This window comes from Echeneis naucrates, chromosome 16 (assembly GCF_900963305.1).
Source record: "Echeneis naucrates chromosome 16, fEcheNa1.1, whole genome shotgun sequence".
Lineage (NCBI taxonomy): Eukaryota > Metazoa > Chordata > Actinopteri > Carangiformes > Echeneidae > Echeneis > Echeneis naucrates.
This window is the reverse complement of record NC_042526.1, coordinates 18239353-18254510: the sequence shown is the minus strand read 5'-3', so window position 1 is coordinate 18254510 and position 15158 is coordinate 18239353. Positions and strand designations below refer to the sequence as shown.

The window sequence follows — 15158 nt, the reverse complement described above, 5'->3', positions numbered from 1 at the left end:
CTGGTTAATGTTCAACCCGTTCGACTGGCGCTGTAGAAACAGGTGATTAGAAGCATTGTTGGCTCTCTCCAGATCTTTGATGGCATCTGATGCACTGAGCCTGTCTCCATGTTTTGGCAATGAGGTGGTATGATCAAAGATTTTGCATTGCTTCACATCCTACATAAAGGAATTGCACTTGAAGACACAGCAGCAAATGAGAAGCTGACCTTCAACATGAGTATGTGCTTTATGAGGAATAAAAGAGCAACGAAAGAACATACGAATGTGAAGAACAGGAAGAAACTGTGGTGAATGAGTGAAATCACTCAGGGGACAAAGGAGAGAAACATGTAAATGCCATTAAACATTCCAGACTTATCCCCCCTCTGTCCCTACATTTCCTTTACTGAGTAGTGAGACACAAAACCGCTGATGATAAAATGTGGAGGGCTAAATTGCTGGTAAGTTGACGGCATGTGTCCCTCTGGGCACAAGTGAGAGAGCAAAATGCAATTCGGGAGCCCAAGTTTAAATAGGCATATAACACTGAAGGCTTATCAGAAGGCTGAACTCTGCATACCAATCGATACCGTTATAATGTGTTGTGCTTTCTTCTCTATGTTGGGGCATCTACATCGAAACCCTGCTGTGTAAATGGACAAAAAATGTACTAGAGCCAATGGCAGTAAACACCAAAAAGGACTGGCAATGACACAAGACAAACTGCCAAACGAACGGGCAGTGGTCGGCTACCAACACTCAAATGGACAGCTGGCTGGTTGGCTTGGTGTATCATGGACCTCCGTAACCATAGCGTTGCAGAGTGAGCTTTTCCTGCCACACCAGATTTGGAACATTTGGCTGGGAAAAGATGGGCTGCACTATGGGAAAATCTTAGCACACAACTGCTAAAGCGTGGGAAAATGCTGTCCTATGTTACTCCACCATTCACACCCAATTTCATGGCAGTGCTTTAAATTGTCACAAAGTGTGATAAAGGTTTACTGATAGCTCTAGGTCTACCATTTAAGAACAAACAGTGAAGAATGTAGCCTGAAAGACAGAAGAAATAGTTTCATCGGAACTGATGAGTGCAGCTTTACTGTCAGTGTGCTGTTCGTTGGTGCTGGAAAGCGGTGCAGTCAACATGTAGTATTTCGGTGTTTATACCTTAACACAGTCGTTCTCTGAAGCAGTGAAGATGCTCGGAACTTTTAAAACCTACTTCTCTAAACTTGGAGCCATATGACTTGTGAAACGCTTTTGGTATTAGTCATTTTGTCTTCTGAAAGAGAGATTCTGCACATTGACATGTGAATTTCTTTATCAAATGAAGTTCACTTCCTTAAATGTTACTCTTTCCAGACTTCTGTGACGTCAAGTGTGTCTGTCTGTACGCATTGGTGAGAGAAAGGGTTTTTTTCTGCACGTGTTTATTAGCTTTTTTTCTTGAGGCCCGTCGCACTACATCTTGCGATACAGCAACCACACGTGTGATTGCACGCCGAGTATAAAAATGACTCACCCACCTTTTGACAGAGACTCAGCAGATCTGCTTGAGCTGAGATGCATATGGTTTCACTTTAAGGTTCCTAACATGGTGAGCATCAAGCACAATACAGTGAAGTGGATGAGGAGTCGAGTAAAGGTAAATCTGCATGTGCAAAGCTGGTGGTGAGTGTTTGTATATACGTGATGTGTATGTGTGTGTGTCTATGTGTGTGAGTGACCCGGTAGGGGTGACCACTAATGAGGGACTATAACAGAATGACCCCGTGGTCTGTGGAGACAGTTAGTGTGCTGCGGCTGAAAGCACACAGACACACACATACATAAACACACCCACATGCGTGTATGAATATTCACTGATGGGTCAGTCCCTCTCTCTCTTGTTCTGCGTGCTTGTGTCTTTGTATATGTGTGTGTGTGTGTGTGTGTGTGTGTGTGTGTGTGTAAGTGTGTATCAAGATGACCACCACCCCCTCATTACCTCGATCATGGCTGGAAACAATCAGCCACTCTGCCCCAGTTGTAGGCCAGACTCAGGCGCTGCAGACCTACAGACCTAGCATTAGAGAAGCCTCGATCACCACAGCCTGACTGACCTCAGATTGGATCCAGCTTTTTAAACTACGGGCATCATAATCTCAGTAACCCAAATCAAAATAGCCTTCCCCCTCCATTTTAAACACACATGCAAAACTTAAATAAATAAAAAACTTATTGATTGCCATATATCATCAACATATGCCTTTTAGGCTCAGGCCTGATACAGTCGGAAAATGTGAGTTCACCCAAATTACAGGTCATTACGAATTTCACTTATGGATGCTATTAAATCATGGATACAGGAAGTGCATGGTAAAGAGTTTAAAATCTATGTATATGTATTTTTACAACAATTATTGTTTTATAGATAAAATAGACTTTGTGGTTCCATTTATATAAACCATCACAGACTCATGTCAAATTAATGCAGTAGCTGTGTCCTCGAGAATGCAGAATAAGAGAGGTAAGAAGAATAAAGTAAAAAATGTGGTTATCGTCTCCAGTATGATAAGATCATGATGAGAAGTTTCACCGTTTTTGAGTTTATCCCCTTATTATTAACTCCACAGCAACTCTACGTGCCACCTAATGTGTCCAGGTTTCCCCTCTTAGTAAATCATTTACTATGATGTCACTATCAAATTAGACCACATCCATTGCAAACACAGTGAGATAGAAATCTTGTGTGAGAGGAGTATAACCAAAATGTCAAAGGAGGACACTGTCCTAGCGTGTATTAATTTCATTTTAATTTGCTATATCAGTATTTGGCTAGTGAAATGTCATAATGTTTTGGTCCATTGTTAATCTTTTGCAGCAAAAATCCTCACTGACTAAACTTGCACAAATGGCCTGCTCCACTTCATGCATGCGCGTTTGTTCAAAGTAGGATATAGGTCACTGTTACACAACCGAGACGTTGCCAATAACCCAGTGAATAATTACCCATAACTGCAGATTTACTTGATTTATATTTGATACAAGTGATATTACTATTTTGCTCCACATTTTAATTTAAAATTTTAAACAATGAAGAAATAAGGCAAGACAGCTGCCTCTCCAGAGTGACATGATTGTTGCTGGCAGGTGTGAAATACTATGACGGGTAGACTTGTCAACAACAACACAAAAAACTCTGTACAGATGTACTACAACACATTCCTGTCCAACAGCTGACAAAGAAGATTCATTTCTGAAAGTCTGAGGTAAAATTAAGTGAGCGAGAGACTCACATGCACACAAACCTACACAACAGTGTAGGTACTGTACATATTGTTAAAACGCCTGAAATGTATGCATCCCTGTAAGGTAAGGTATTCACAAATGCCTATGCAGGCGCGCACACGCACACACACACACTGGGCAGAGGACAGTGAGAGCAGGCCAGGCTGTTATTCTAGTGCAGGCTGGCTGAGCTGACCGTGTAATCTCCAGGGTGGAGTCCATATTGGGTTTCTAGGCAATTCACTGTTTTTGGCCCACTTGTTTTGTGATTTAACTAAAGAGAGGGAAGTCAGAGGGAGAAAAAGGGAGAGCGAGGACAACAAGTGTGGGGTGTTTTTCTGCCTGGCATATTGTTGATGAGTTGTAATGCAGTGTAATACAAGTGGTGGTTAACCTCAACAGCCAGGAGAAGAGAGGAGGTGGAAGAATGAGAGGAGACGAAACAAAGGAGATAGATATAGAGACAACCTTAGCTGGGGTGGGTGGGTTGTTCCCAAGAAGCTTGGGCAAAACAAAGTTGCCTGGTGGTGGTGGTGGTGTGACCACGCCTACCGCGCATTTTGTTTATAGTTAGAGTGGGAACGTGGTATGGGGAAGGGGGACTTATTGTGCACGGTGACACAACGGTTTACGACTTGCAACAGATACCATCTGTCATTGTTGTGGCAGGGGAGATAAGACTGTCATTGATGTCAAGGCTGTCATTGTCAAATACCTCCACTGGAAAACAGCTCATGTCACACTGGCTTAAAGGAACAGTACGCTCTGTTTTCAAAATATTTAGTTTATGCTCTCTGTTCTTTTGTACCGTTAATTAATTGGGGAAGCACTAGACTAGACTAGCATTGAGTTACTTGTTATTACCGGGCGACCTGATAGCCAAGTGTTTTGGGTGCATACCAATTGAACCCATACATTCGGCATACAAATATGAGCAGGTAAGTCCCTGGTTTGAGACCCTAGCAGCTTTGCTGCATGTCAGTATCTCTCCCCCTATCCCTTCATTTCCTTTCTCTTTCATATCTAAAGCTGAAAATTCCCCCAAATATTATCATAAAAAATAAACAAATACACTTCAGTTCAAACTCATTTAAAGCATTTATATCCCTCAGAATAAGATATCCAGAATCAGGAATCGAGTGTGCATATATTAATAAGAGGTTGACTAATCACTAATTAATAGCTTGTTGCCATCAAATAAAACCAAAATGTGGATAACCAATGAATATTTGATTAAGAAAAAAAAAAAGAAAAGAAAAAAACACAACTTTTGGTTCAACAGATGAGCCAACATATGTATGTTTTCTGTAGTTGATCAAAAGAGTAATAAACAGATTGTTCATGAAAATAATCTGTGCTGCACTAATGAATCAACACATAAACCAGAGCTTAATTAGCCCTGACTAAAGTCTTAGTTGCTTGAGCGTTAAGAGGAAACTGTTTTGATATTTTGCAGCCATCTGCCATGGATTGCTGTCATAGCAATGACAGCACAGTCTGAACGGCTGGTGTGACAGACGACAGACACTGAGCTGGCCCGGCGAGTCTAGGGAGGGGCTTTCAAAGCACGCACGCAAACACACACAGACCGGGCACCTGCATTCCCACAGTAGTCCAAGTCAACAGTCACAGCCCATCCCCCTCTTTGACACTATCAGAAAGGGAGGCACTCGGCGAGTGTGTGTAGGGGGGAAGGAAACCCTTCCAAAGACAGAGAGAAGGGAGTGATTTAAGCTCTTCTCCCCTGGTCAAGGGCAGCTGGAAAGGTCCGGAGTAGAGGTGGGAGTAGAGCAGGAGCTGGAGAGGGTGGGGGGCAGAGTGAGTGATGGAGGGGGAGTATGGTCAGGGGAAAAGGGAGGAGAGCGATCCAGCTGAGGCAGCAGATCTCCACAGAGGCCCAGTGCCAATATCAAGGTGCTGAGTGAGTCAAGACGGTGAGCTCCAAACACACAGAGGCTCACTCTCAATGCAAAGTCAAAAATAGCTGCAAGCACAAACACACCCCTCACTTCCCTTCCTGCAAAATTCAGCCATGAACACACAAACATGTACACATTTGAAGGCCTGTGAACACGCACAACCACACACACGGACGGCACTTTCAAGTGCTCTACTCACCCTCTTCCCTCCAGAAGAAACTTTTGTTGCTTCCCTCTTCACCTCTCTTGAGTCTCGCACAATCTCCTGTCAGCCGAGACAAACTGACAAGACAAGACGCACAGTTGCACAGACAGCCAGAATGGACTCCATTGTGCTCTAACGACCAGGCCTGCTGGGATGACCTTTGACCCCAAGACATAGGGTATTTGGTCAGCAGCGGACTGGTGGGAATGACCCTTTGGCCGACAGCGACCTTTGGATGTTCACTTCTCACTACAAGCTGTCCGTGTATGCACTTGATGTGTCCGTGTGAGTTTTTAATTTGTGTATGTGTACAACCCCACTGAGCTTCACAAGCGTGTAAGTGTTAGAGTCAGCTACTTGATATGAACCCAAGAGGTGCATTAAGAAGCGAATAGAACTTCTTGGCTGATGGAAAATATGTGAGATCAAACGAAAACATGGATCATTTTATCATCCAACTCTGTACTTGGGTAATTTCTCCAACAGCTCCTCTGCTGCACAGTCAGCTGATACCACTCCTTGACCACACACCTGTCCAGGATATGTGAGCATAAGACATAAGACACGTAAGAATCTTATCTACACCATATCACTCTGACTTTGGTCCAGTCTTTTTTTTCCTGGTCTTCTCTGAAAACTCCTTGTGTATGAGGTCAGCTCATCCCTCTGTTTTGCTCTCTCCTGTGTCTGAGGTTCACATCAACCGTATTTATCTGCAGTCCTTATCAGGCTAACTTCAGCTCAGACACTCCTGGCCTCCCTCTTCCTCATCAGTCCGTCTTGGAGGAGACACAAGGTATCAAGATCACTATACTAATGTCTTTCTCCTGCTCTATCTCCGCCTGCCTGTCTGCCACGATATCTGTGTATGTCTCTGTTCTCAAGCACCACTGGAATGAAAGAGAACTGATGTATTAGGTTGTGTGTGTCTGTGGGTACGTAGCTTATAACTAAACATCATATATATGTCTGATGTAATGAAATGTGCAGTTAAGGTAAGGTAAGGTAAAGTAAAGCAGAACAAGGAACAGAGCTCAAACCACTCGTTATTTCTTCCCACATGACATGTTCTTTGTGGTAATAGTGAGCAAAACTTGAAGAAGACCTTTCCTGTGACTCTGTCTCACTTTTTTTGTTGCTGTCACTCCGAGCCAGCAGTAACTCTCCTGAACCACAGCAAAGAAAATGGAAATAAATTCATCTTTACTCGAGCTTCTGGTGCTTTTTGCCAGAGATCCAGAGTTACAAACATTCTTGGGATCCCCCTCCCGATGTGGTCACAGGGCAAGATTTTTCTTTCTACAGCTGGAGGATGCCGGCCACAGCACATCACCATGATATTCAGGTGATGCATGATTTGCCAGGTATTTGAGTGATGATATGGCTGATCAGCACTGTTTTAACATTTGAGACAGGATAAGCTACATCGCCTGTCGACAACAGACACAGGGTGGGGGACATCTGTGTTGTAAAAATGCAGTCCCCATTCACTGATTCAGCCTCAAATAACAGCTTCCTGATTTTATCCATTGTACCGTAAGAGACTAGGCGAGGCCTGTATCCTGTGTGGACTACAAAGTTAATTATACACAGTTGAGAGGTGTGCCACTTTAATTGTTCTACAGGGAAACACAGGGCCCAGAGGTATAGAGAAATCTCCAGCATTACACTTCCATAAAATCATTAGTCATTTATTGAGAAAAAAAGACTCACTATGGAATACAGACAAGCTTGGTAAGTGTTTAACAAAAACCTGACGCCATTAAATCAAATGGGAGATGACAGGAGTCTTGGCAGGAGTGCGGACGGAACGAGTGGGACAACTACGTAGGTGTGCGTGTAAAAACAAATGCAGTATGATTTACTATGGCCTCTACCAACCCTACTGTTACCCGAGGGATGTGTCTGGGCTCAGAGTACCACAGGGCCAGTGTCTGAACCACAAGCGGCCCAGTCAACTCCTTACACGGTCATAAACACGACTGCATTAGTAACAGCTAGTTAAAATCATTCCATGAACCTAAGGCGCTACAGCACAACATCCTGCTGCAATAATAAGTGCACTTTATATTTTTAATCTACTCCCATATAATGGGACTGTATTGCTACTCTGACCACTGACTACTGGTCGGTTCGCCATTCTGGCTCATTGTGAAATATCTCAACTACTGTCCAACATATTGTTACAGACATTCTTGTCCCACGAGGCTGAAGCCCCGTTGACTGTCATTATCCCCCAACTTTTTCCAAGTGCCACAATGAGGTCTAGTTTTTGTTTTTCAGTAAAAACGTAAAAGTTCACAATTTTTATTAGTTTTGCCATGAAAATTGGTGCAGATATTCATGCATTTTTACAAATCATTTGCATCCTTAAAAAAGCCAAACTGTTCATGCAGGCAGTGTTTTGTTTCACCTCAACACAAGCAACCAAACACAAAATTTGTCCAAATAAAATACCATGTGAACATTTAATAGCAATAACTGGTCTGCAAGTAATACAAGAATTGGACAAAGCACCTTTACTGTAGTACTTGGTATATAACTAGTAGTCAGGTTTGGTTTCACCACAAAGTATTGCTGTTAGAATAGTACATGAAAAGGAGGCGAGGTCTAGTGTGATGAGAAACTCAACAATCTACAGGAACACTTACAATCATAACAGGATTGAGTCAGACTTTGATAAGATGAATGAATGTTTCATTTACAATGTCCTTTATTGACAGGTTAATTGAGATTTATGGGTGCATGTTTGGTAAAGAGCAGTGACATACACTTGCATAAAACCCACAAACACACACGGTACAAGCAGGCATGCAGTATTATACAAATGCACCCTTTGCCCATTACATGTTCCCCAGGTACTAGTTTGACTTAACAACAGTGACATTTACACTCATGGTCTCTGGAGTCATTTACACAGCTTGGCATTATGCACAGCTGCTTTTCTGTTCCCCGCAGTAGACTGATTTAATAGCACTCAAAAGTAGGGTGGCACCAGGGCTACTTAGCACTGTGTATTAGTAGAACTACAGGTCCTAATAAAACACAGACCTCTGTTTCATGAACTGTATATTGACCCCTTCATAACCTTCTTAAATAAGCTCACACCTCCCTGTTGATAATGAACTGGTCCATGTAGGAGTGTATTAGTGGTTAGGACCAACTACAGGCAGTGGGGGCATTTGGCCAAGACAATAAAATATATGTGCAAAAAATATATCCCAGGGCCCTGCGAAACTTGGGCAATTAAAATAGAAATGTAGCATGGGTATTTACAGCCAACAAGAAAGTCCACAGTGGGTGCTCAAGAGATGAAGAGAGAGGCTAGGTAGAGTGAGAGAGAGAGAGCTGATGAGAGACGGTGGCAGTGAACAACATGATTTAGATACTGTGAGTGAGACCGAAGACCTATAATCCTGAAGGCACAGAACCAGACAGAGACAGAGACAAGGCAAAGGGGCACGCTCTGGGAATGAGAGACCAAGAGCCACAGAAAAAGAGAGGCTGTGACAGTAGGCAAAAAACAGTGAGAGCAAAACAGTGACAGAAAGACACAACAGCAGAGAGAGATAGAAAAAGAGAGAAACTGCAGGATGGAGAGCAAGCAGCCAGACATGCAGGCAGACTGTCCGTCTCTGGTTTGTGGGAATGCGGTAAAGACACAGAAGTAGGCAGGGTCCCGGCACTGAAATTAGAGAGTGGCGCTAAGAGAGGAGAACCAGAGCCAAAGGCCGTCTGGGAGCTGCCAGAGGCTGCATCCCCAGCATGCTGCCTAAATGCAATTTACTGCTGGGCTGCACTACAAATGGCACGCTGCTCGTGTTGTGCTATCTACCTCCCAGCAAACACAGCACTTTCCTCGCATTGCATGTTATCAAGTTTGCAACACTATAAAATAGCACATCATTGGTGGAAGGCGTCAACGTGGGGATGGCACATTCAACATGACGCAACAGGATGGAGCATCAAGGCAACGAAAGGTTGCCGGACTGGCAAAGCAAAAATAGCAAAACTGTGTTCAGAAACACTGCAAGTGTGGCAATAATGCAGCATGTACCAGTAAGAAGCTGAAATTGAATTTTGGAGGAAGCAAAACACAGCTGTTCGGAAGAAGAAATGAGAGGATTTCACAACTCACTGTCACCTTTTCTACAAAGTGAGCAGAAGAATAACCCTGGTCCTGTTTGGGTGTGGACTACTATGCCTGCCTATGTTTGTCTGGGGCCCTGCTACACAGGCTCATCCCGCTGTCTTCAGATGAAAGAATTTCTGACTCAGCACTAATCAGAGCGTTCGGAGCAAACAGGGTCTAATGAGTTGTCTCCCCAGTGAAATAAAAGCCCAGCAGCTCCAAGGGGCACTATTTAGTGGATGACATTGACACACGTCATTGTGGCAGTGAACAGTGAAAGAAAATTTTTGCTTTTAGGACAGAAACATTTCTCCCAACGGTGTTGTGTTACATCAAGCGCAAAATGCTACACAAGTAGATTTGCACGCATGTTTTATCCAGAGACAGGTCGAACCGGTGGATTTGCAAAGTAGGTTTTGCAGGGTACAGAGAACTAGATTAAATCAAAAAAGGAAAACTGAAACACATTTTCAGGTTGCTGTGTTGTGCCGTTATCACAGGCCAGGTAGATGGTGTATGTGCACGTCTGCAGCGCAGAGCAGTTCGGGGTATAGCCACTGCACTGAAACTCTCTCTGTGTTCCAGGATTTGTACATGTTTATGTGTGTGTGTGTGTCTGTGGGTGCATGCATGCGCTTCCTTTGCCAAGTTTCCTCTCTTTGTTTAGACCAAGCCGGTCAGTCCGGCTCCCCGCTGAGCACACTGCAGCCAAATGCACACATACATCAAAACACAGCACAACAACAGACAGGGTGCTCGTAGGGCAGAGAGGTGCTGGGAATAGGAGCAAAGGGGAGTTAAGAGAGAGTACGGGAAAAGGAGGGGAAACAGAGAAGCAGATACTGTTAGACAAAGGGATGTGGGATGGCATCAGGCTCATCCTTTCTAGCAGAAAGACAGAGGACAGACAGCGGGTGACTATGGCCATCACTCTAATTACAGAGGGAAAGAGTGGAGGAAGATGCAGGGAAGTGAAAGAATGGATAGAGCAACAGCAATGGGGACAAGGTGGATGAAGGCAATGCCACAATTTCACCAATGTGAACTTTGGTGTTCACTTTGTAGTTCTGAGCCTGCAGTGAATGTGTGTTTTATCCATGTTTAAGTAGCAATGTAGCACTGATGTACAAAACTAATTTCCCGAAAGGGTCAATAAAGTTGATTCTGATATTGTTATGTCTGGGCTGGTGCTGGAGCCAGTTTGGTTTCTATGGCTGAACCTTTAAAGTACAGTTTTACTTTTACACAGACTTGAGAGCCTTCCTCACCGTCACTACGTCACTGTATACATCTCCATGAAAACATGGCAAACTCTCCATAAGTGAAGCTTAAGCATTTCAATTGCCCCCTGGTGGCTGATTGCTTTGCAGCTCATACACCATGTTAGCAGATGGGACATCGGATGGGCCAAACAAAAAAAAAATAAAAAACAAAAACAAAAACAAACAACAACAAAAAAAAAAAAAAAAACAGTTCACACCAAATAAATTAATTACAATTGAAGTAGTGACTGTCATTTTAATTGAACTTTTAACACTAACATATCTTCGGGTATTAATTTATCTGGTAATTAGATTTTAATTGGCCATTAATGCTTATAAAAAAGGGGGTGTGGCTTTGTTTTGAGAGAGAGGAAGTGGAAAATTATTCTATCAATGACACTGTATCTGGTCTATATACATCTCCCAGCAATGCTAACTCCCTGCACAACAACAACAACAGCGGACTGCATAATCCATTTAAATGTGTTTTTTTTTTGTTACCACTCTCCACTTTTGTTGGTGATTGTCAACATTTCCAGCTTTTTTAAAATAGGATCACTAAGTTTTAGTTGGGTAAGTCCCTGATGCAAGCAGTGTGAAAGACCTGTCATGGCTATGAGCACTAAAACTGAGATTCGACTTCACTGGATACAAATTTGACCATTTCAGACTTTATAATGGAATAATATTAAATCTGTGATGAACGACAATAAAAAAAAGAACAATTTGGTATTTAAATAACAAAAATATGCTGCAGTTAAGAGAAATATGTTCTCCTTGAATAAAACTATGAAATATCTAATGCAGTGAACTCAATACTCACACAAAGTGACAAAACACAAAAACAATTTTTCTTTTTCTACATAATATGAACTGTTCGGTTGGGGTGAGCATGTTTGTCATATTCACAATAGAAAAATATAAAGCCTCCGAATATTTCAAGTGTGATCACATAGAAAAACAGCCAGTCTCCCAAAAGCTGAACATAGGATGAAACAGGACAACATGATGTAGGATGAACTCAAAAGCATCTTTGAAGTCTAAAAAAAAAAAAAAACTGAATATAGAAATATAACCCCCACCCACCCATCCCAGCTGTTTGGTCTCCAGCCCATCCTGCACTGGCAGAAAAGATAAAGAAGCTGTTCCTGTTTTCTGTAGCACTGCTGAGAGCTGAGCTGGGACACTGCTGAATGGACAGCAGTGTGCATGTGTGTGTGTTTGAAAGTGTGACAGCATTGGTGTATTTATGTGTCTTTGAATATCCACTTGTATTTTTGTATATGGTCTAATATATAAATATGTATATGTGTACGTGTGTGTTTACCATCCCCTCATCTCCTAAACCCTCAGATGGGTCTGGATTGGACCAGTCTAAACACACACACACACACACACACTCCTGCCCCCCTCAAACCCCAGCTTTTAGAGACGGGGGGCCCTAAATGCCTTACAGATGGACTCCTAACAAACACAACACTCTGTCTCGGGCCTCAAGTATTCCCAGTATTTGGCCTTGCTGTAATTTACAGCATACTTACCTAATTGAGATGCTATTAAGTTCAGGGCATGCCATTCTTCTGCGTACGCCTGGTGCTAATGCATGTTATAAGCGTGACACACAGAACTGTATATTTGCCCTAATATAGCAGAGGGAAGTTAACTATAGAGTGAGTGTGATCTATGGTCCATGCAAAGTGCTCAGAGCAACACATATAATGTTGTGCTAAGCAGAGACGTGCCTGTGCACGTCCCCATGGCAGATTAGAGGACATTTTCCTTCGTCACACCCTGCTGATGATTTTATGTCCACCAGCTAACATGCAATTTCAAAACTCAACTACATAATGCTTTGATGACATTAAATATAATGAAGGAATAAATATTGAATGGGGATCAAAAACTGAATAAATACACCTTTACTTCTGAGGTGTGAAGGTTTTTTTTCCTCACTGTGATGATTTAATTTTTATTTTTATTTTACTGTTGTCTACTACTTTTAGTCTGCATGCAAAACATTTGCCATTTTAGAGAATTTAGAGAAGAAAAAAAACGTGGATCTTTCATTATATTCTTTCACATCTTATACTTTAAGAGCAGTATGTGTATACATATACATGTCTAGTTCATGTATCTGTGTGTATAGTAAAAAAAAATTATAAGCATTGTGGTGTCATTGCTGTCATTTCAATATATTACTTACTTGATATTTAAAATGCTTTTGATAATTGTCTTTGAATTATTCATTCATACATTTGTTTAATTATGCTTCATAACTAAATGATTTAATGAAAAAACAAATTTGACCTGCATTAGGTCTGGTGTGAATTATTAGTTGTTGCTGTTTTTTTTTTTTTCAACCTAGTGAAAATTTTCCAATTTTGAAAAAAACTAATTTCTCCTACATTATTAACCACTGCTGCTTTCAGCACTAACTTTAGTTTAAAGATCCTAACTATTGCTATGAGAAAAAAAATCCTTCCTATAAAACTGGGAGAGATTTACCACAAGCAGTGGGCTGTTGTCATCTTTAAGCATGCAGCGAGTTCCTCTGAAAGGCCACGCTGACGCTCAGGGACACTGGTCACTGTTTGAGCCTGTCGTTTGGGTATTTTTCATCGAGTGCGTCTGACAGAAAGATAACACACTGTCACATAGCGTCATCCATCTTCGTTTCCAAGTCGCTCCTAGAGAATTCAATCTTGAGAGTGTGGGGTTAGACACATTGGTGATTAATCAACTATCTGCTCATGTGTGTGTGAGTGTATGTGTGTGTCGACTTATATGCATCTTTGTGTGTTCTGTACAGGGTCAGACAGTGATTTATCACACACAGACAATGACTGAGCCTCCTTCAGCCCACTAAAGATAAATTCATCTCCAAGTGATGTGCTGACAATGGTTGGACAAGAAAATGATTCCATCTCACTCACTCGGCTCCAACAAAGCACCGTTAGACTGGTCCACGTCTGAGGTTTTACAGGAAAATGGCAGAATTAAAAAAAAACAAGACAGAAAGAAAAAAGAAAGGAAAAGAAAAGAAAAAGAAAAATGTAGCTGGAAGCCGACCAAGAACAAGCATTGAAAAAGGCATGGGAACACACTCTAAAGCACACATGAACCCAAAGACACAAGCATGAGGGCACAGAGTTGGTGAATAATTCCTCAGGATTGTTGAGAAAGGGCCTATTCAGAAGTGATTCAACTGTGACACCAGGGTTGTGTGATTAGGTTTACTATTTTGAACAATATGCAGGAGGTGACGCAACCTAGAAATTACACAACATTATGAAATAGGTGCAGCGATGTGAGACGAACAAGAGAGAGGGATTCTGTTGCAAACAATTGGCAGCTGAACTCAGGGGCAACAACAAACTTTAGTCACTGTGTCACATCCCCATTCAACTATTGTGTGTCATGCTTGGATGGATCATTGTTACAACACAGTAATATGTCTAAAGCGTGAAAATAATTTCTTATGTATCAAAGTAAGACTTTTCAAAGATAGAAAACTGAAAACAATTTTTTCATCAGCACTTTCAAAAAACATTAAGGTGACTTATTTTATCTAGAAGACTAAAGAATGTATCTAGTAACAAGGGTCGATGAGTTCATTCACCTGCTGCCTGAGGGGAAGAGGAAGCCCCCTTGTCCATGTAACAGGTGTGCTGCGCTATCAAGACCATCAAAACAAGAAATTCACACGACCAGAGAGGAGGGGCAGTAACGCGGCGGGTGCTGAGCTCTGAAAACAGTAATTATGAAGGATGGGTGGCCATTGGCACTCCTCTGCTCCACCTTGAGGGGTTTTTTCCAGCAGCGGTGCTTGTGAATGTCGATCTGATTTGAGGGAATGCTGATTGGATCCACATTGGTTCGGAGGGAAAAATAACCTCCATCCGTGGGGTTTCCAATTACCCACCTCTCAACTTTATTTTGCCGTCATGTCAACTCAGCGTGGAGAGAGGTAAGAAGTGGGTAAGAGAAAAAAAGACAAAGAGAGTCATAGGTAACAGAGGCACTCCTCGGCGTAGGTTTATGTTTCCAATCAAGAGATTACGATCACAACATGTAGCCCAGAGCAAATGGGCCAGAACTCAATCACTGAGGGAGGTCTTTAGGCTCAGAGTGTACATTGGTTCAAGACCATTACTCTTTGCTCTGCAACAAAAGGACTCGAGAACTGCAAACGCATGCAAACATTAAAGAACATGTTGAAGAGCGGGAAGGTAAATGTTGAGGCAAAGTGGGGGAAATCCTGAGCTGGCTGACTAGAATAGAAAAGCAATGGCTGCAGGATGCATTGTTCTATTGTAAAGGCATTTTTTTCATTTGCTGCAAGACGTGAGAACAATCTGACTGTAAAGGTTGCTATTCCACTTTAA

The 15158-nt window shown here is 42.2% G+C and overlaps 1 protein-coding gene across 1 annotated transcript in view; it reads right to left on the bottom strand.

Annotated features, from left to right (window-relative positions):
- Nucleotides 1–15158, bottom strand: part of kcnq1.2 (potassium voltage-gated channel, KQT-like subfamily, member 1.2) — a 146995-nt gene that overhangs the window by 33232 nt on the left and 98605 nt on the right. The window lies entirely within an intron of this gene.